The sequence below is a fragment of the Bombus fervidus genome, chromosome 4 (genome assembly GCF_041682495.2).
Source record: "Bombus fervidus isolate BK054 chromosome 4, iyBomFerv1, whole genome shotgun sequence".
Classification (NCBI taxonomy): domain Eukaryota; kingdom Metazoa; phylum Arthropoda; class Insecta; order Hymenoptera; family Apidae; genus Bombus; species Bombus fervidus.
The window spans coordinates 18,275,729-18,298,590 of NC_091520.1; positions in this window are offsets into that span (position 1 = coordinate 18,275,729).

Genomic DNA, 22,862 nt, shown 5'->3' on the forward strand with positions numbered 1-22,862 from the left:
ATAGGGACGTTGCAGATCCTTGCCAGAAAAGAGATTTTGCATCGTGGCTTTAAGCGGTGCAAGCGTAATGGCGCGGAATCGGGTACGTCGGTAAAAATTCTCGATGGGAACGCTCGCATAACGTTTCATGCGCGATGCTCGTTTTTCCTCGTGAGACGAACGAGACTGGACCGAGTTACATCGTTGAAACCCGCCTCCTTTTCTGCTGCTACTTTCGAACGTGAGATCTTTCGCGAATAAATACGACGGTGGTTGTAAGATCGAAGATTTCTTCTCGATTGCGGCACCGCGAAGTACGGGAAATAAACGATTCCGAGTACCACTTGCAGCTGCAGTTTCTATCGTGTCGTGTTCGAGTAGTACAAAGTGAAACGGAGATTGTACTTTTAATAATTTTAGAAATTTGGTGTTTACCGATTTTCTTGCGTAAAACCGATGTTTGCTATGACTGCCTTTCCGAATAATCCACTAATAAAAATATCTAAAAATATCGAGTCATTAATAAAGAATTTTCACGTTTTCATCGACTCGAACAGCGCTTTATCCCACCCAGATAACGTTTCCATATTAATTTCCCATTACGAAGTTGGAAAATCCGGCTAATAAAACGACGATTACCCCTTTTATCGAATGACTATGATTATTCCGTGCAATCTGCCATTGCACCCACTTTGAAAACGTATCTAAAGGCTCTAAAATAACCGGGTAGATATCGCGATACGGTCGACCCTATCGTCATCCCCTGTACACGATGACGAAACGAACTTGCCGGAGTAGAAAAATCCTGGGTGAACGGGCATGAATCGAAACCGAGAGAATGGACGTGAGAACGCGTGCCGGCCTAATAAATAGGGAGCTCGAGTAGCGCGGCCTCGCGAATGGAAGCGGTTCGTCTGTTTTACGAGTGATTCCAGCAAATTTGAAGCAAGAGATTGTAGTTGCCCACGGCTGTGTGTACACCGAGCAGCGAGCACCGAGCTGAGGGACGAGAGAGGTGAGAGAGAAGAGAAAGATTTAGAAGCAGGGTGGAGGTTCCATGGTGTCATGGCAACACCCGCCGCGATAGAGAGCGCCTTTGGCCCCCTTTTGCACTGCCAACACACTGTCGTTCGAACGAGAACGTATCGCGGTGTTCGAGGAGCCTGTACGACGAGGTTAACGGCGGCTCCTTCAAAAGGAGAGAATCGGAGCGATCGATCTCTCATCCCCCTTTTCTGTCCTCGATACTCGTGCACGGTCATCTTATCGGTAGAACGGTAGCATCTGCCGGGCATATATTGGAAAAACGATAAGGAGTACAGAAAGAAATTATACCGGTCATAGAGCGCACGATTTCCTTCTAAAAGCCACCCTCCCGCGAACCGTATTTCTCTACCTTGATTCCTCGCCAATCTGATTCCTCCCTCAATGGGAATATTCTGTTAAGGAAGCTCTGCTTGCTTATCGAACGACTACGTTCCGTCGAAATATTTACGTCTCTGCCGGGGGATTTCAGACGGATATTGGCTCGCGTTTGAGTTTCACGGATCGGAGATGTTCTGGCCATTTTTAGTGGAGCATGCTACATTGTTACGGTAGTTTGGAGTTGTTGTAGTTTCTTCCTTTTTTTATACGTGGCTAAGCTAGGTAGCTTTAGAAAGTGGACAAATAAATAGAAAGTAAGGAAAAACAAACGCGAAACGTTCAACTGTACAGCATACGCGTAAATCGGTATCCTGAATTCCAATAAAGATTACACGCGTACATTATTTCTTTCGCAGGCAATTTGAGAAGTCAATTCTAAGCGTGAAGTTACTGAAAGTAGTTCATATACGCAAACGTCGGACGAGGTGTATCTTCCAAGTTGCAAATAATCTAATTTTGCGCTAGAAATATCCAAGTAGCGATCTATCTTACCTTCCATTACCTCGATGTCTCCGTTAAATAATAGAGGCTAATAAAAATAGATAAAAATAGAAGACTGTTCAGCGGGAGTGTAACTATACGACGTACAAACGATATAACAAATTATAAAATATGAAACTGCCATTATTAGTAAACTGTCCAATTTCAATTTAAAAATCATTACCGACTTTGATCACTGAAGAAACAAAACTCGTTCCACTCGTTGAATATCGTTCAACTTTATGCCTTTCATAGGGAGGAAATATTTTATTACAAAGTTTCAATTTGTTCATGGAAGGGTCGTGTTCACGGAGGCATTAACAAAGTATTCTTACGGAGATCGTAACCCAGATATTCGGACGGTATATTTCTTCGACCAGACTCGGATGAAATGTTACAACGCGGCTGGAAATTTAGGGTAGAACTTGGGAACCCGACTGTTTTCTCTAAAACTTTTAACGCCGCGGAGTAAACACGACCGCACACTAGTCGCGCTAACAAAGTCCCTTCGGTTTTATCACTGTGCGCGAAAATTCGCACACGTATATTCGTTGGTTGCTAAGGTAAACATTTTATAAATGCCAGTATGTGTCATTCTCCACATAGTTTTCGTCGAGGGTGACACATAGTCCAATGGACAGAGAATAGTCAATTGCAAGCAACGATTCCACACATTCTGTTAGAATTTAATTTTAAAGTTAAAATTAATAATCTGTGGAAGACACAATGTTTACGTTGAAATAATATTCAGTGATGTTTATTAAACAGAACTACAGAACTTGATGTATACAAGCGAGTGATGTAATTAACAACGTGTGCAAAAATCGTTGATCGTTGGCCAGTTACTTTCAGACTAGACTTACGTAGTGACCCATGATCCCTTAAATACTTTGAGCCCCGCTCTCTACACAGTAACGAGTATGACCTGTGTAAGTGTCCTGTTCAAATGCCTGTGTGGGTGTCTGTGTAAGGGTATTGTGCCTATACGTGAAATATCGTTGTATTCCAACACATTCTCCTAAATGTAGAGTATTTAGTATGATATTTAGAGTGGATGGAACAAATTTCTGCGTTTCTCTAGTTGCGCTCGTAAAAGTATAAAAATGCACGAGAATCCATACTTTGTACAGACGGAGCAAGACAGAGCATAGTGCGAAAACACTGAACAGTGTGCGATAGTTACATCGAATCGAGCTCGTAATGATATCAGAAGAGGAATATTTTTCGTCGAAGGACGAAGATCATCGACGAGGAGCCACCCTCGTGTCGAAGGGTGGTCAGGATGCGTGGAGGGTGTTTTGTCTTTCTCCAGCACTCGAGCGAATTTCGAAATTCGGGTATATGCAAGAGGCAAGCGTCGGGCCGCGGCTGAGGAAATCTGAATTGCAAATCTGGACGCAATTAAAAGTGTATCGTGCGAGAGTTGCAGGCCAGGCAGCCGGCGCGCGGACCGTCGGGGGTCGAATCCGCAATTAAGGCGAAACATTATATAACGATGGCAGTCGAGGGGTGGAGCAAGCGGCGCTTGGCTCGGCGACTCTTGTCCGCGGAAATTAGCGACCGCTTAAAAATCGCGACACAGCCAATTAATCAGAGGGCGGTATCGCGAGATGCGCGCGAAAACCGGAACCGTGTCGCTGCTGTTTCGCTAATGGGAAATTTCGTAACGTTCGTTTCGTCGCTCTCGATCGCTGTTTACTTTAATCGATTATTTTATCGCAGTGTTCGATACAGCTTTATCTCGTTGGTAACTTTCGAGGACCCAGTTATAATCCCGAAACGGGCGATTGTTCGTTGAATAACCTATCGAAAGCTGCAATTTGTGATATGAATTGTTAAATGGAAAAGATTCGCTTATCGGTAGGATGATATTTATTTCGTAAGATTTTAGTTGTGATTCTGAATAAGGTTCAGGAATAAGTAGAGTAGACATGTTTATGCATTTATGAAGATATTTCAAGGTGCAAAAATGTACAGAATATACGCATACATGTACGGTAAAAGTATTCAGTGCATAAAAAATATTTCTCCTTCGGTTCCATTTCTTCGATTATATTCATAAAAATATAAGTTTACATAAATTTGTGACTTATTTATAACATTCTGTAGAGAATATTTGCAGTTGATATTTTCCGCTTATATCTTACTTTTCCATTCTAAACAAATTGTAATCTCTAAAAAATAATTGTTTGTTAAACGATCCATTGAAATCTACGATTTGTAATATGGATTATCAAATGGAACTGTTCATTCGGAAGGACTCGCAGTGATGGTTAAGATTTTAAGGAAATTCTGAGAAAATATACAGATATTTCGTGACGTTTAATAACGCGATCCCCTAGTAGAATATGTAATTCCACTCTATTTTACATATCAGATACAACTGGCTGAGAAGATTCTATCCCTGTAATAAATATACACGACGAAATTTTCCTCGTTATGGACATTCTCATCATCATCGATATGAAAGTTACACGCTATAAATTAAATATTCATATACCGAATATGCAGATGTTTCTTCTTCGCATAAAAGACGCAAATATTAAAAATACACAACGCTATAAATACGTTAATTAAAATCATGCACGTGCACGAACCATGCATAAACAGCTATCGCTAAATAAAATCTCGCCGCTTCTATGCAGCAAGCCGGTAGTTTCTCTCAAAGACGCTAACTTTAAACCACAACTTTGCGATGCTAACTTTGGTTTTGCATCGTTCACCGCGTTTGCCGCATAGCTGCGCGATACAGACTTTCCCGGACGAGATTTAGGTTACTATAAATATGAAGCTTATGATGTGACTTAACCGAGCGACGAATTTCATTAGTCCGGAAAATTTTCGGTAAGAGCCTGACTACGTTAATCTACGCTATACGTGTCAGGTTAGTTTTAACTAGATATTAAGGCGGCCAAATCGATAATCTAGCGATAAGACATTAAATATATCACGAACAAGTAATCTCACGTGCGACGACCAATTTTCCAATTTAATCGTGAAACATCGTCAAAACGGTTGTCTCGAAGCGATCAGAAAGGAAGTTTCTGTTAAATAATTCAAATAAATGGGAAGTACTAGTCTCTAATCGTAGAAAGATGGAAGATTTCGTGGCGATTCTATCTGAAATAGCGTCACCGAATTCTATCTGAACCAATATGCGCTTTTACCGCAATTCACATTTTCTTCTCAACAACAAAAAGAACAAAAAGGTACCTCTCGATTAAATCGACACTCATGGGACGCTTCATTTACCATTCTCGAGCGACAACGTTTATATAAATTGTACATTATTAAATTGTTTAAATCGCACGAAATATAAAGACTGTTTGGGTATTTCTGGGTTAAAAGCTCGATAATTATCGGATTTTTACACTCAGTCAGGATGCTGTCCAAATCGAGCAATCGATGCACCGCCATGCAAGCAGCCGTGCATTCGATATATCGCGGATGATTTTTGAAAAAACGAGTACAGGAGGGATTGGTGGGAAAGAGAGGAATAAATTTGACAAGAGGAAATGATCGCGATAGGAAAAATACATGGTCTTTTTCAGCTCGATGCATCATATACCAAGCACTATCGAATCGTGCGTTGTCGTTGAAAGAGCCGGCAAAAACATCGTGACTCGTATTTTTGGTCTGCCAGTTTTTCAGCGATGCGTAAATTTCAAATAAAATTGTGCCACCAATTGAATCCGCCAGAAGAATGCGCAATGAATTTCGTCAATTGCGATTTATCGTCGCGCGAGTTTTTAAACGCGTGACGAACGGGATGAATAAAAGAGAGGACCGTGAACGGTAGATAAATTTCCCTCTTTCGCCGCTATTTTTTCCCTCTTTTTTTCGCATTTTTGCCTGTGGAAAACAAAAACGTTACGCACGACCAAAGTAACAATCGATTAGTAGAGTTTCCTGTGAACCGTGACAACTCTATGTAAATTATTGTCGGATTAAAATCTCGCGTTTTTAGCTTTAGATAGTTTCAGTTGTTACTCCTTTATTTCTTTCCAAACGAATTACTGAATTTTGATTCTAATAAATGATGGAAGTAGCGAGTGCTTTTAGAGAATGATCTAAACGAACGACGATGAAAGAGTTAAATCTTGGGAATGGTACGAAAGATTCGAAAATGCGGAGGAAACAAACGACATAATTTTATACTTTCTTTTCGACAGCATAATATTCATTTACAGACGAATGCGAATGAATTTTCCTTCTACTCTTGGCAATACGTCCGGGAAAATATCTTTCTCTTATTTCGATACTGAAAGAAGAAGCACCGAGTCTAGAATATTTCGAAGAATTTTCAGGAGATTGGTTTTCATCGATGAGTTCTACTAGTCTCTACCCAATGTTCTTGCAATCTTTTCTCTTTCATTCACATTGTACGAATTCCGAGATATTATCGATTTACTTTTGTCGTTCTTTCATTAATAACTTAAGTTGCAACATTAATAATCGCTGCTTAAAAAAAGCAGCGCAAAAATGTACTACCAAAGGAATTCTAAAAACATAATCAAGAAAATGCGAGCAAAAGATAATAAGAGAGTATGGAAAGAAATGTCAGCAGTAGACGTAAACAGCGTCGTAAAGGGGATAGAAGGAAACGGAGGAAAAGTTTCTACAAGTGAAAATACAAAAGACAGACTAACTAGCCCCAAAAAGTCTTAAAATATTCTAGGATTCGCAGGATTCTAGATTTTCGTAAAAATCTGAGAGTGCTGGCTTTAGGAGAACTTCAAATCTTCTGCAGTTGCTAGTACAAAAATGTCGCTCGATATATAAAAGTAGTGGTACAGGATTATTACAGGATGTGAACCGCTGCTGAAATGTCCGCCTTTTTTGCTTAAAACAAATTTTCTCCGTGTATTTAATTATAATACCTTAATACGTTGATAAAACGATATATAAGTTACTCTCATGAAGGAAAGTGACTGGAATTTCATGAATATTCATGCACCTAGATTGTGCAATGTGTGACTGTTGCAATTAGAACATCGAAGATCTTGCAACATTATTTTAAGCAGCTTGTTACGCAAAAATTCCATAAGATATGCAATTCGATTATTTAAAAGAAAAACAACTCAGAATTGTGTATTATTAAAGCGCTTTCATCAAAAATCCAACGACGAAGGTAAGAAAAAATTCAGTACAGGTGGAATTAAAAAAAGATTTTCTATATAATCTATGTAAAGAATCAAAGTAATCAGACGTTCTATATAATATATACATCCCTCTTTTCTACGAAGTTAAAAAAATACCAAGATAATTAATGTATCGATCGATTCTACTATGCTATTAAAAAATTATTAAAGCGATAAAACATTGTTCGCGTGCCTCCCTTTTACTTTCGTATGAGACACGTGTCACGCGTCATGTTTATGGCTCATTTCCGCAAAGTTGATGCGAGCGGAATAAAGAACATCTTATCGTATTCACGCGCTTATGATTGCAGGTGACGATTGCTGGACGATGTTGCTGACAGGTTTATAACGACGCTGGAAAATAATCCGCGCTCTCCTGAATCGACTACACCGAGCTGTTTATTATTCCAACCGACTCTCAGTGACAGACCTGTGAATAAAGGAGATCCCTGAATACGTTTTTAGATTACAGATTACATCGAAAACGATTTGCACGTCGTTTGCAACTGCAACCAGAATGTTCGCCGAAAAGTAGATTATCACTTAAATCGAGTTCAGCTTCCTTCAGCTCCATTGAAATATCAATAACGCGGCGGATAAACAAATTGTTCGTTATTTATCGATGTAAGCGTCCGGCTATTAAGAAATTTAATTATTTTGCACAGATAACAAACCACGTGTTCCATTTTATACGAGTAGCGACGAAAGTCTGGGATTTTTAGACCACAGACAGACAGGATGCTTGAAAATTTATCGAGAATGGCATTGGAAAAAGGCGACACCGATTAACGTGAAACCTTAGACGACAGACAGTAACCGAAAACCGTGAAACACATGTTCGATTCTCACAGCTCCATTTTTTCGAGGTTGATACCACTCGCTACCAACTTGTATACGCAGTCTGGTTGGAGTACACACGACGGTTTCGAGTGTTCGTCTACAAACAAAATCCGGTATGACACGCCATAAGCTATTGATTTCAATGGGGGTGGAGTTTCAAATGGGGTGTACGTACAGTCGTGAATTAATGTTTGGTGTATCATCCGCGTATCTTATTGTAAAATAATCAGTGTGACATACCGTGTTACATTTAAATAAAAAGGTGAAACAGGTACATTTTTGCAAAAACTACAAGATATTATATATAAAATGCTTGTTTTCGTATAAATTATTAATCTTTATAACCACCCTGGTGCTTCTCATATTTTCCTCAAATCGAAGATTCGTCGTTTGCATTATCTTTTCAACGAGGACCACATACGAACGATGAAGAATCAAATATATTTTCTGACAATTTTATAACACAAATTTTTTTTTATACATTTTGTAATACGTGATGGGGCGGAATACATAATATGGCGCTTAGTATTTCATATTTTAGAAAGCAAACCAATAACTAACAATAACGCAGTCAATTAGTTCGACTTCTATGTATACATCATATGCGTTATATAAAACAATTTGGAATTTCATTGATAAAAAGAGCATTTAATCGGACGATAAATGATCGTGCAATTGGATCTTTTCGCTAGTGAATTATTTTTATCTCGGCAAAAAATCAGCAATATATTGTACTCGTAATTGGCTAGGAGAGGAATCAGCGAGCCTGCTTGGACGATGGTAAATTAGAGACGAGTCGAGGACGTTATCGCGAGCGCGACCAGATCGCTTTCCACATCGACGAGCTCTTATCGTTCTTTGCCGGCAGAAAGAAATTAGAATTCCTACTGGAAAATCAGGGAAGATTATCGTCGGGGGAGGGTGGGCCTCTGACTGTTGGAGGAAAGAACGAAAGAACGAAAGAACGAAAAAAGAAAAAAAAAAAAGGAAGAGGAAAATGTATGAATGAAGAGAGAGGGTGGTTTGGCGGTCCCGTTGGGGTGGGGGCGAGCCGAGAACCAGGGAAATAGGCACCAACTTTGTCGCGTCTTTTTGCAAGGCCAAAGGCACGTACGAGTCTGAATATATTAACGAAGCCGCGCGCTTTGACTCACACCGGCCGCGGCGCGTAATTTTTAATTACTAAAAAGAACCATGCCTCCACTGAACGGTCTTCTTCCGTCGGTAGCCGCATTCACGGATATCCCGTGCCCTCGTATATATCGCGTGCCGCGTGGTCTCGCCTCTACATATGTACGTGTACAAGCCGTACGCGACGCAAAGCGAATACGAGCGTGCACAGAAGCGACCTTTTTTTCTGCGATTCGCTGTCGAACACGTATCCGCGTTCGTTTCCGGCTGTCTGAGCGCGCGATAACCGAACCGGTGCTGAAACTGTAGCCCCGGAACATGATAATTGATGCAGCTAATTCATCACGTCGCCAGCCAACGCTCGAATTCTCGAATCATGGAAATAACCATTGGTCAGGCGTATTTTTGCACCAGGAATTGGCGGCTTGATGAACGTGAGAAACAATCGCGATAACGATCTGTCGAAATTCGATGTGACTGCTGAGCTGATTTTAATTTTTTTACTTATTGTTGAACGTGATACAGATGCCCTATTATACGATATGTATACATATAATTGTTTTGACGGAAAGGAGCAACATTTAAAAGTATTCTCTGAACATTTCTCAACTTTGACACCAATTATACAGATAATTAGATAGATAATAGATAGATAATTAGCGCCTAATTTTTTTAAAACGCAGAAGATTAATCTCGATGACGTTGATGAATTTAGCTTTCGAGCGAGAGGCGCTTACATACAAATATACAGCTCCGTTTGTATTACTGTAATTATTATAAATTTCATTAAATAATATTAGATCAGTCTAGTGGAAAGAGTGGAAAGCCATTCTTAGTGAGAACCGATCGTTCGTGTAAACGGTCTGGAATCGAAGACGCTTCAGGCTGGAAACGTTCGCTGAAACAAAACCCCGAGCAAGGCGTGAAACGGGCGACTGCAGCGATTGTTTCGCTTGTTCGTTTTGATTCAAACCGACTGGTTTATCTATGGAGTGTCGCAGGCGAAACAAGAGAAGTTCGTGTTTCTCCATGGCGCCGTCGACGCTGGAAAGTTGTGCCACGGAATCGGACGTTAAAGCCCCGGCACATCGATCCGCGTGTCGCGCCGCGTCCTCTCTCTCCCGATTGTCGGTCCCTTCTTTTACGCGTGTACTCGCCGTCGACGCGAAATCGATTATGAAAATACACGGAGGAATTCTATGGAGAAAAAGGTTGGCGTGTCGTTGGACCGAGGCGCGCAGCACCGGAAGCGACTTTCTCGTACGACATTTTCCTTCGACGCTTTCACGGTCGCGCGGTTGCTTTCTTTGAACTCGGCTGCTCCAGCGCCGGATAATGGTGTTCTTTCGAACTTTCAGACCGAGACGCAACTTTGAAAATCAGTCTGCCGCTCTTCTATAGCTCGATAGCCGAGTGAGAAATAGAAAATACGGAGGGTTGAAAGCACGAAGAAACCCAAGTTCACCTATATTGGCACGGTCCCCCGATCACGCGACCGATTCATACGTCCATGGTAACATAATACCGCGTGGCTTTATTTGCAGAGCATGTCGGGAAAGCCCTCGGAAATTTCGTCTTTCATATCAGGGCCGTGCACGGGTCCGCGAGTGCAATATAGTTGAGGAAAGGGAGAAACGATAGAAGAGGAGGGGAGCCACGTGCACAGAGAAGGGGCAAAAGGTAGCGAAATTCAAAGCAAAAGCGAGTTACGAACAAATAAGGAAAACGTATAAGGTTAAATTCGTTTCATTCTTGCAGTGATGGCAAAGGCGTCGCATGAAAGGGGGTGGTGGTTGAAAAAATTTACATCACCGTTGCGAAATATCTTGAAGAACCTTTGCGCTGGCCCGTGCACATTTCTCTCTCTCTCTCTCTCTCTCTCTCTCTCTCTGCCTCTCTCCCTCTTTCTTCTTCTATTTCTCTTCTCTCTTAGTCAGGTGTGTAGGTGTACGTGCACAAGCCTCGCCTGCGTACAACCCTTTGCCCTGGCGCCCTTGCTTTAATTTCAAACAGCGTGTCGGTAATTCCCGCATCGCAGCCCTGAAAAGTCTGAACCGTAAAACATCTCTCTGTTTTTCTCCGACCTCTCGTTCTCTCCTTCTTCTCCTCTGATTCTTGCCATCTCTCCGTTCCTTTCCGTTCCCCTGACCTCTGTCTCTTTCTCGCACCGATGCCGTTGCACCAGGCAGATCTTGAAAATTCACAGTTCCGGTGTCGAAGAGAGAGAGAGAAAGAGAGAGAGAGAGAGAGAATTCTCACAAGGCAACGGTGGATTAAGGGATTAAAGGATGCGTGCTAGGGCTTTGACGTTCTCGTTCTCACTTCTCTCAGCGTTTTACGACAGGAGCATCGCTTTCCAAATACCCTTTTTCTTTGCCCTCGTCCTTGCCCCCGGACGAACCTGTCCTTCCACTTCTATTTCTCTTGCTCTTTCGTCAACTTTTGGTCTGTCTCGTCTATTTCTCTACGCTCCACCCTGCGTATAACACGAAAGGCGTATAACGGCGACGGGAGTGGTTCAACCTTTGCCTCTCTTTGAACCTTCCACTCTCCTCTTCGAATCGACTTTGCTCGTTCCGCGCGTTAATGTTTTACCGAAACGAGATCTATATCTCAAAGCATACACGTGCTACCGTTGCTACGAATCGGATCCGAGAAGAAACAACCGCGCGCACACGTATCGCGAATCGTTAGCTCGTGCTTTCTGTGGCAACTCGACGAAAGATCGACGATCAAACCCAAAGGAGTGGCGGATCGTTTGAGAAGCCAACGGAAGGATCGCGTCGCGGCTCGTAAAGCGATTGCTAATCGCACCGGTAGACGCGAAAGGAATTGCAGATCGAGAAACACGCGATTCCTCTATCTCCGCTTTCGAGAGTTTATACCGCGACGGGGCTAATAAACGAGTCGACGAGTATTGTGCAAGGCTCGAGAGAACCCGAGAATCTTACGATCGGTATCGTTTCCGATAAGGATTGATGATAATCAATTCCGGAACGGTCGAGTGGATCTCATTTGCAAGGTTTTTGATATCGGAAAGTGTCTCCGCTGCGACGATTCTTACGCAGAAATCCACTCGTTTTGCTAACAATCGATTCTTTCGCCGGCAATCCCTGATAATTACCCCTGTTAATTACCGTTGGTGTTCAATCGTCCAATCAGCAACCCGGGTCACTGAGATATTATCGCCAGAGAATATGGAAACGGCTTTATGAATACGACTGTAACGGAGGGTCGCGTCTTTCGATCAAAGGGCCGAGACGCTGCCAAAGGCGGACACAGATCCCGTACAAACGATCGCGCAATTAAACGTTTAATTGCGCCTACAAAGCGTGAACTGTTACCAAGCCGAGGATGCTGCGGCGAATGTTCGATTAAAGAACCAGGGAATTTGGATCAAATTCCTTTTGTCGGGACGAGGCAAGGGTGAGAAAGTTGAAAGGAAGATAATTCGTCTTGGTATCGGACTAATTCCCGCTGGTTATCTAAAATCGGAATGGTTACGCTTAATTTAACAACGAATTCGGCCGAATAATAGCGTCTGATTCGGTATAAAAGTTTGTCAAAATGCTGCTTTCGTTATTGAAACTGAAAACCGATAAACTCGTTGTAACGGAAAGTTTTCAGCACGATACGGAATTGCTAAAAATTCATCAAAATGTTGCTTTTACCATAAATTATATGTCTATTTACTTTTTTAATATTATTTCAATTTCACCCATTGTCGTACTATATATATATATATATGTCGGGTTATCATTGGAGTTAGGGGGCGTATGATGAATCTTCACGTCAATTGGCCATCGTTGTTATATACTATAGATGATATTTTACTGATACAAATGTAATTATTACGATTAGATAATCGAGATGTTGATGACAATGAATTTAGGTTCCATAACGAATCCACAGTCAACGGGATGACGAATGCGATTTCTGCCACAGTCTAAATCTACTAACTCAACTTACTGATCCACGATTCGGGTGTGACTCAACGTACTTGTCCACGGTACTCTATATACTCCTATATATACTCTTCTCCGTACCTCTCTGTATCCCTCGGATAAATTTTTGTTTTTAAGGAGAGCTATATAATTACTCCATACCTCTGTTAAGTATCACTCCTATGACCGTGGCTACGTTCAGCGACCCGTTATGTCACTTCGAGCCCAAGCCCACTGTCATAAATCTCGGGCACCCATACTCGGATTAGATCATAAACAACTATTTCTCAGTTTTATTATTTAAGTATAGCTATAATAAAAAGTCTGGAGTAAAGTATCGGGGACTTTCCCAAACATTGCAAAAGAAAGGCCCCGATGCCCTTTCATCTCCGATACGTATATATAATTGGATGATTGTACGCGTTAGTAATTTCGACGTTGATGTCCAAGGTAATCACCGACGAGAGGCAAAAAGTCGAGGAAATGTATCTTTTTTTATAATTATTCGAAGCATCTTATCGATTGCAGTAGAAAATCGCTTCCTCGGCGGCTGGAGGCAAGCGCGAGAAAGTTAACCGGGAGGATAATTAGCGAACCGATCCAGCCAGCCAGTCAGCCACGTGAATTCGTATTAACAGTCGGTTGGCTAAATACCTGGCATTGTCGAGCGTATTCGGGAACTTGTGTATCTATACGTACACGGTTCGTATTACTATCTGCGGTCGGGAATAGTGGTAGATGTGGGATCCAATCGGGACATTGCCTTGGGGCAACCCGAGGATCCCCTCGATCGAGGAGGCGTCAGTCGTGAACCGTTTCATTGGTTCCCGCCACACGTGCACGCGTGTGCAATGTGCACGTACGATACACACGGATTGATGCGTACTTTCGCACGGGACACGCGTCTACACCCTTGAATATCGAGCGCGTTTTAATCAGTTTATTAACGCGTAGATCAACGGTGACCGACGACTACCGGAGGTAAAATTTCCGTTAGTTTGATGAAAATTTACCTCCAGTCTTTGTTAATTTGCTTTTCGTCGCGAAATTCTACGCGATCGCTGTTATACACTTCCAACGTAATGTTACGATTTTGTTCAAGGTTCTATAGCAAGAAATTAAAGTTTTGCTCCGTTTGGGAGCCTCGGGAAATACCGATGAACTACAGATAGAACACAATAAAGGTGCTGACAGGCCGGGAAGGATGCGAAATCCCGATGGGCCATATACCCGTGGCCCTTTAGGATATTGGGTAATTGAAAAAGGTACATTTGACCATCTTCGGTCAATAGCTATAAAACACGCGTACGCCGTAGTAATACCGAAAACTCTGGTATAAAAAAAGAACGTCTCGATGGAGAGAGAGTTCAGTCAGTAGTCAGTAACCGGCTTTAGCAATTTCTTACACTATTTTCGTTGCACGGTGAAGAATCTTCTTAACATTCCGATCGCTGTCAAAGATCCCGATCCAGACGAGTGTCTCTTTAAATTGCCGATGTTAACGGCAAATACTAAGACGAGATAACGATCAACGTTTCTACCCACTTATTTGTTTAACTACGATTTCACCAAACTTCTCTAACAACTTCTCTACGTTCGCTCTATCGGTTTCGACGTTAACGCGTTCGATCGAAGGAGATCGCAGGGCCCATCGTTGAAAGTCAATTCTATCTGACAACGGAGCGTAAATACGCGCGATCAGCTTCGAACGCGATGAATATGAATGAGAGCAGCGACGCGGCGCGCGTGCTCTTGAAATTGCGCCTGTGAAATTCGAGCGCGTGTTCGAACGCACCCCTCGGTCGAAGCCCGCGGCGCAGGGTTGTTCGCGCTTTCGAATACCTTCGTGGATATGCCAAATCGAATGTGACGTTATAATGGATGCGGCATTAGCGGTTTTACCGGCTCGACCGAGATGAGAATTGCAGGGGAAAACGCCGATGGAAATCGCTCGCAGTTACCTTCGCGCGCGAGCAACGGGTTTTCGAGCTGATGGAAACACGCGTTGTTTGTACTTCCTTGAATAAACACGGTGTTGGATCAACCGGAATTTTTCCGTTGCGACTGGTTAGGTTTGCTCGAACGATAGGTTTGATTTACGATTGTTTTCCAGGGCTGTTATTCATCAAGGGATACGCGTTTGGCAAGCTCGATTCACTAGATTAGAAACGAGCAACGAAGGCCATCTTTTCTCGATGGATACTCTGAAAACTTTGTTTTGTGATTTGTAGGTGAGAAGATGATACACGGTGTATGTCGGAAATTTCTCACGAGAGTTTTACCCCTTGCCTGAAAATGTCGAGGCATTCCAGCGGTGCGGATCATACATCAAATTCAACGAAAATAGATTTCGTTGCGTAATGTAACAAAATATACTTTCATCCGCAATTTCAGTTTCCATCTATCGAAAGTCGCTCGATACCCTACACGACTGAACTAAAGAGTGTAAAATAAAGAAACGTACATTCCTAGGACGATCGTTAGACGACAGATCGCGCCAGGTTTCTACGGCTGAAACGTACCCTGTCCGTAAAATATTGTTCGTTAATTATTCCTTCCCAAAAAAACATCGATAATGCTAATTGTCCGCAGCCAATTCCAGATTAATCTGTTGGAATATTTTCGAGCGGAAAGACGAGGACAAACGCCCACGGAAGCCGTTACCTAGCGAGTATTGATTTCTAATAGTTGGTAGCAAACGAGAACTTTTAAGCGATGACCAAAATAACTAGAAACGCAACGACGAACATACAGAACGGGCGACGTCAAGAATCACACGCTATACGGGAGTGGAGAAGGACGGGGGATAAAATCGATAACAAACGATAAAGTTGCTCTCAATGAGCCAAGAAGGGACGATCATGAGAAAAATACGTAAGCCCCCTGGTTCAGGATATTGACGTATTAAGAAGAGAGAATAAACGTTCCCCATTACCTCCGTCGGGGATCTTAATTGTGCCGGTATTCAGCGTGGTCGCAGACAGTGCTACAGCTCTGGAAATCGACAAGAAATAACGATCTTGTAGACACAATGCTTCCCGCGAGAACCCCTGAAAATTCCTCGTCCTCCCCTCACCTCGGGTAATTGGTCGCCGCGGGTGGTGAACTTGCTCTTCGTTACTCGGTCGGAATGGTCGTTATACGTTTCGACGATTCGAGGACCGAGTTTCGGAGGACGATGGCCCGCACCGGTTCGCAGGATCGAACACCGGCCCCGATTTCCCTCCCTTGCCCCTTATGACGTTAGCCGATAATCGAAATCGTTCAACGCCGTACAAAACTCGAGCCGTTCGAGTCGCTACGATTCGCGCGAATTCGAAGGGGAGAACACAAACTCGGCCGCACGTGTGAGCAGTCGCAAATTAAAAGAAAGCAATAAGAGTCACTTTGGCTGCACGAATCGAAGCTTCCAAGTTGTCGATGCTTGCGTGTCGAAAGGGGACTTGACAAAAATCCAATTGCCGTGCCGTTGTCGGAACGACAGCGAATGACTTATTTCTCGCTCGATTCGTTTCGACGCTCTAATTCTGTCGATCGGTTGGAAAGGCGCGGTAAATACTTTCGCGGAAAGTGTCTACTATTGCTTGATTGGCGACGAAATCAAATTTTCGTAGCATAATCCCTGGGGATCCGTTGATTAGGACGAGTGGATGAGACGCGTGGAACAAATTAGATACGAGTAGAGATTTATCGCGCTATGGGATTTCGCGCTGTATGAGTAGAAACATCGAACAGAATTTCCGACTACCGTGTTTTCTACGATTCAGAGTTACGAGTTTATTGTAACGTGTAAAACGAACGCAACAAACTTCTAATGAAAATAGTGAAATTAACAAACGATAGACCGTTAGAGCGGATAAATCGATCGGTAAAACGCCGACTTCCTGCACGACTTTCTATATCGTAGCTACGCAAAATCATCAAAATTGAACCTGACGAGAGAATCCACTCTAGCAAGGACTCGCGTACCATCCTTGCTAACGTGGCACGATCGACGTCGACCGATAGATCCATCTTACAAGCAATATCTTGCCGTTTGGTGGTGAACGGGCAAACGATAAACGCGGTGACGCAGGCGGGCAGACTTCTCCTTCTTTTGGCTCGGAAGTCGCCCGTTGCGGCGGTTATTTCATTGCAGCCATCAATATCCTTTTTCCGTGGAGTACGTGTCAGCCGAGAGAGTGACAACCGGCCGATGGCAACGGAGAAAAAACACGAAGCCACCGGCTCGGTCTACGTGCAGCGCGAGTTTCCATTGTCGTGAAACGGTTCGTTTCTCCCGTGTTCGTGTCGTTCTCTCGACTCTGCTCTCTCACCATTGACAGTTCGAACAGAGGCGAAGTGTCGACGATGGTCGGGGTGCCGATTCGAATCTCGTACTCGAACGCGGACACCATTCATGGGAGCATAATGGGCTACGAAGGAGAATGGAGGGACCACGTACACACACACATATATACGCGGAGCGTATCTCTCTGTGAGTATAGGAACCGTGACAGTAATAGAGAGAGGAGGGCTTTTGCGACACACGGCCACACCATGGGATAGATCCTGTGGAGACAACCGACTGTGTAGAGTCGTCGAGCGTACCCCGTGCGACGCCTGTCCGCGCAAAAACGGAAACCCGCGTTGACGTACACTCCGTTTGAATTTCCTATTTACGTCTCTGTTAAATCCTTTATTAACTATCAACCCTCGAAGGCTACGGACCTGCTACGTCTATCGATATGGCAGTTTGGTGGTATTCGAATGAGTTTGAGTCCAGACTGGTAGTTCAAGGGAATGCTTTATATCGTTCTCTGCTCGTGTACACGCTGTCGGAACGAACGGTTCAGAAGGAAGATTTATGGTTGAAGTATTTTTCGTTAGTTTTGCTATTCCGGGTTCGATGTGGAGTTGGTTACGAAAATATTAGAACGCGTTTATATCGTGTTATAATATATATTTTGAAACGTTTTGTTAGCGCATAGTGAGATTCAGCTGTCACGATCGCATTAGTTATGAAATTATAATATATAGTCGCAAAATATTTCGATTTAAAAGAATTTAAACGGGAATGTTCCATTTGTACATTTGTTACTTGTTGCCAAACGTCAAACTGTTTGTAGGAATTGTTTACTTGGCATACAATTAACAAAATGCCGTGGACGAATGTTTGCGGCGGCCAAATTATTTGGCGAACGAAACGACGTACCGTTGTTTTTCGCACAAAATGTTTAAAACAGGTATTCACAGTCGTTCGTAGAGTAAGTTAAAGTCGTTTTAGAATTCGGTTACGTTTCGTTATTTCGTTACAGCGAAATAAATTGCAGCAGCGCGTAACGAATCAGTTTACACCGAGAAAACATTTGAACAATAAAATATTATTTTTACAAACGGATAAACAATCGTTCGAGTGAAAATAAAAGATATTCGTGCACACCGGGCATTATTCTAACGAGATTTCAACAATCAAGCCCCCTGTTCGCGCCACCGCGTATTTCCATAAAATTAATTCCAATTTTTTTCTCCCTCCTCCGTAGACTGCAGGTTGAAACTCCGGGCACAGGCAAATTCATAACCAGCCGGTTTATAACGAATTTACGCGTGATCGCTTTATTTCGCCAGCCATCCGATCGGTTCGATATAAATTGTCCGTCCCGGATGGCTGTGCATAAATTCCAACGGCGCGTTAAACGTTCACGGTATCGTTGGCTGATTTACGTCGCTGATAAATCCACGAGCCTGTAGTACGACTTGGTCGAATTTTCCCATGGTTGACGTTCGTGGCTCGACGTTAACGCCATCATTTGTACATCTCGCGGCACAAAATTAAGCTTGTTTCTCTCGCGCCGTGCAGTTGCACGGTTTGCGAAGGAGAAGAGAAAAATTGGAGAGAGGAAAAAAGAAACGATGGGGTGAAAAAAAAGAGAGAGAGAGAGTGAGAGAAACGGCACAAAGTGGACGTTCGTGAAAAGATAATGGAGCGGACGGATACGTGAATGTAAGTGGGAGTCGTAGGAAAACGTGTCGAGCATTGTTCCGCGTATTACACATTCCCTGTGTCGCGTCTTTAGAAAAACCCTCCGCCTGCGTTCGCAAGGCGGATAGGTGTGTACACGACGGAAGGTCCGCTTTCCCTGTCTCTCTTCCGTGATGCAAGTTTTGTGTTTACATCACGCAAAAACTGCTAGGGAAACGATGCCTGGCGCGCGGCGGCACCGCCACTGGCACAAGGTGAATAGGATGCACGAGTTCTCGGTTCGACTGTCGTCCAACTGCTTGAAAAACCTTCGCCAGGCTTACAGATTCAATTCAACCGAGCGAAATAGAGATTCTTATCTTCGTCGAGCCGCCCTTTATCGAGGCCAGATAGCGAAACACGCGATGCTGCGGTATCGTGTAATGTAAAAAGAATTAGATATTGGTGCGAGAAACAGAGAGAGAGATAGAGACAGAGAAAGAGGGAGACGATCGGTGAGATTGTTAAGATGATAGACGAAGAATAGAACAAGGAAATTTCTGTAATTTTTCCAAGCAGGATCGATGCAATTATCGAGAAACGACAGCGGAAATTTCAAAGGAAGTTTTCGAGAATGAAGAGCGTAGCAAGTGTTTGGAGGCCGAGAATTCTAAAGAGCAGAGACATGCGTCGATGAGACTAAGTGGCGGTAGCGAGTGTGTGTTTGTTTTGTACGGAGAGCTGGCCCTTCTTGAAGGGTGGACAGTGGTGAAAAAGAGTTTAAGATCCAGAAAGAGAATTTTGAGAGAGCATTAGCAAGCGGTGTGTGTTTAGAAAGAGCAAATTTTAGCGAGCGAGTATCCCGTATTTTTACTTCCTTGTTTGTCAACGCGTGTATCCAACACGCATCTATTTTCCATCACATCACCGAATCCTTCTTTACGTTTAATTCTATATCATTTGTTAAAAATGTTTGCACGTCTGCGGAGAATAATTTGTACCGCTTCAATCGCTTATAGCATATTTTCATACCGTGCTTTCAACTTCCTCTAATTAAACACGATTTCCACGTTCTAAAAAAACGCTGCTCCACAATCTGAACGTCTCTACAGTCTACAGTATTTCCTGGAATCGCTTCGAGCGAAAGAAGTGGTTTTTCTCTGAGGGCACAAAACGATCCAGCATTCGGCATGCCGATTATTAAGGCGGTCTCTAGTCAGCGACAATGGCGTTGCTAATAATTACTCTGTACAATTGATATTGAGTCGCGCGCGAATGGCTCGCGACTCGCCAACCGTGCATTTTCCATAGATATCGCGAGTCTTTTCAGCCAAAGCCACGGCGCGGCGAGTCGACACAAAAGGAACGGAATGAAAGTAGTTTACAGAAATGCTTTCTTCGTCAGGGTCAATTTACGCGAAACAGCGTGAGAGCGAGGGGCGAGGTCCGTGTCGCCTCCTTTCGTCGGCCACTTTTATTCACGCTCCGCGAAATGAAGTCGGCTCGAAGGAAATTCTTTCGACCGTGTCACCGTTGCGCGGCTAAGAACATCTGATCCGGTCATCCGCCTTAATTAAGTACCCATTTTTTTCTGTCCTTCGATAATTAATCCAACCCTGCCTTTCATTCCCGGCCGTATGCGTTAGAAAAATGAAATCGGAAACAATAGGCGGATTTCTTAACGCGGACATCGACTAGTCGAAAGTAATAAACCTTTCGATCGCAACGTAATATTCTATGCGGCTGTTCTTTAACGGTTTCTCCGATTTCGTCGCAAATTTGCAACGAGTTGTAAAGCAGATAACGATATGGAAGAATTTATTTTTCAAGCTCCGAGAAGAGCTATCGTAGTCGATGCTCTTCTTTAAACGATTCATTCAATATCGTAATGTCTTCAGAAGCAAAAATGAAAAACGTCTTGTGTCCATTTTTCTCCGCGAAATTTCTTCCTTCGGAGTGACGTTCGGAATAGATCGATGTTATACTTTCTCTGCGGGGGGCGGCATAGTTCTTGACATTGTTGAGAGTTTAATCATTCGATCGCCACAATTTTCCGGCGTTGAAAATACGATTTCGCGCGGTATACGTATCACGTCGAATTACTTGTCACCGTGAGGCACAGTGCGCAGCATCGACGCGACGTCGTTGCCATCGGTCATCCATCCATCGCCATTAGCTTTTTCCTCCTACCTCTGCTGCGTGCACCATTTTTCCTCTCTATGGCAGAGACAATTTGTAAGATTGCCGATTCGTCACCGGGAACACAAGCGAGCAGAAAATTCGTCGAGGCAATTTCGCGACTTGCAACGAGAGCCAGAATAGGGAAAAGAGATAGGCAAAAGGTAGCGGGGTTGGGGGTATTTGCAGTGGTCGGTTGCGAAATTTCAATTACGCGTGTACCAGAGACTGATTCGATTATCGAGACCGGCTTGATTACCGATTCAATTGTTGCAACGAGTGCATCGAGGAATTTGTCCCTGTTTGCACCAAAACGCAGCCGACGCATCTATTATGCATCGCGATCCTCGGTCCATGCTTGTGCTCGCACTCCCTGACACCTTTCCCCGTGTTATAGCGTCGCGTCACATCGTTCTATCGCGCGGACATCCCGTGTAATTTTCTCTTCCCCGGCTGTTTCCCGTCTCTTTCTCGCTTCATTCAGCCTTCGTTCGTCCCCATCTCGCCGCGCCTCCCTCTTCGCTAACCCTCCCCCTTCAACCCCCTCCAAACAGCTAACTTTTATTCTCTCTCGTTCCCGATGCGCGGCTGTATTTCCGAGGGCGTTAAACGACATAATGCGGCAATTTTGTTAGGCGCTAGCAGCAAATTCGCGGAGGTGCGAATGGCGGTGGCTCTTATCCTAGAGGGCCATTAAGTGATCTTTCTCCGATTATTACTGCCAGCTAGGGATATTCCGTTTCCAGCAGTTGGGAGAAAAAGACTGCCTCGGATATTGCAGCGTTGGAAATTCGCGTCTCATCGCCGACGAAAAGACACTTCAGCCTTCCGTATTGTGTGCCGTATTATATAAAATTATGTAGGATCCAGCCGGTGTACCAGGGCGAATTTTCGTAGCCGTCGTTGACAAACTGCTCGGTAAACACCGATGGCGCTAACGCGCGAGCAGAAGCTTCTCCGGACCTTTTTTCTTTTTAAAGGAAACTAAACCGATTAAGAGTGAAATAGAATTAACTTTGTTTTTAATAACACGTGGCGTACCTAGTAATATTCCCGTCTGCAATAAAAATTTGATCTCGCTGTTCTCCTCTTATTTGCATTACGCGAAATGAATGTTATATTTAATGGATTATACTCGATACAATTTTACTACTTTTTTTTTACATTACGCGCTTTATGAATAAAGGATTGCAGGAAAAGGAAAATGTCTTTAAAAACGCGAACGTAGAGAAAAAGTAAAGAAAACGGCAATATTCGAAATATCGATCCTTTTACATCTTAATTATGAAAATATTGAATTACATCGTCGACTTTTCGTTCCGCATTTCGACGATATTTAAAATTTACATGTTTACTTACGTCTACGATGAAAACTTTCAGGCCAGAAAAATCGATTCCCTTCTATATCGATACTGGGATTTATCGTTCGATCGATATAGCGATCGTTAGACCAACGATCGATATGATTGCATCAATGGAGTTGTGTGGAGCCACAAACGAGTATCCAGCTATTCTTAGTCAATGGTGGAGCATAGCGTCTACTTTACCATCCACCGATTACTTCGAGACACGAGAAACTTTACCGTGGATCACTACGTTTGCGAAGAACAGGTGTGATGTCTATCTGTGATTTATCATTTCCATTGCGTAATTATTGCGGTGCCGTTGAGAACGATACGAGAAGTTAAATGAGAAGCTTTTAGAGATAAAGCACATCTTGTTGGAGCAGCGAAAAGTTACAAGTTATGAAGATTAACTTACAGTTAGATCTTAAAGTAATTGTATTTTTAACGAATGAAAGAC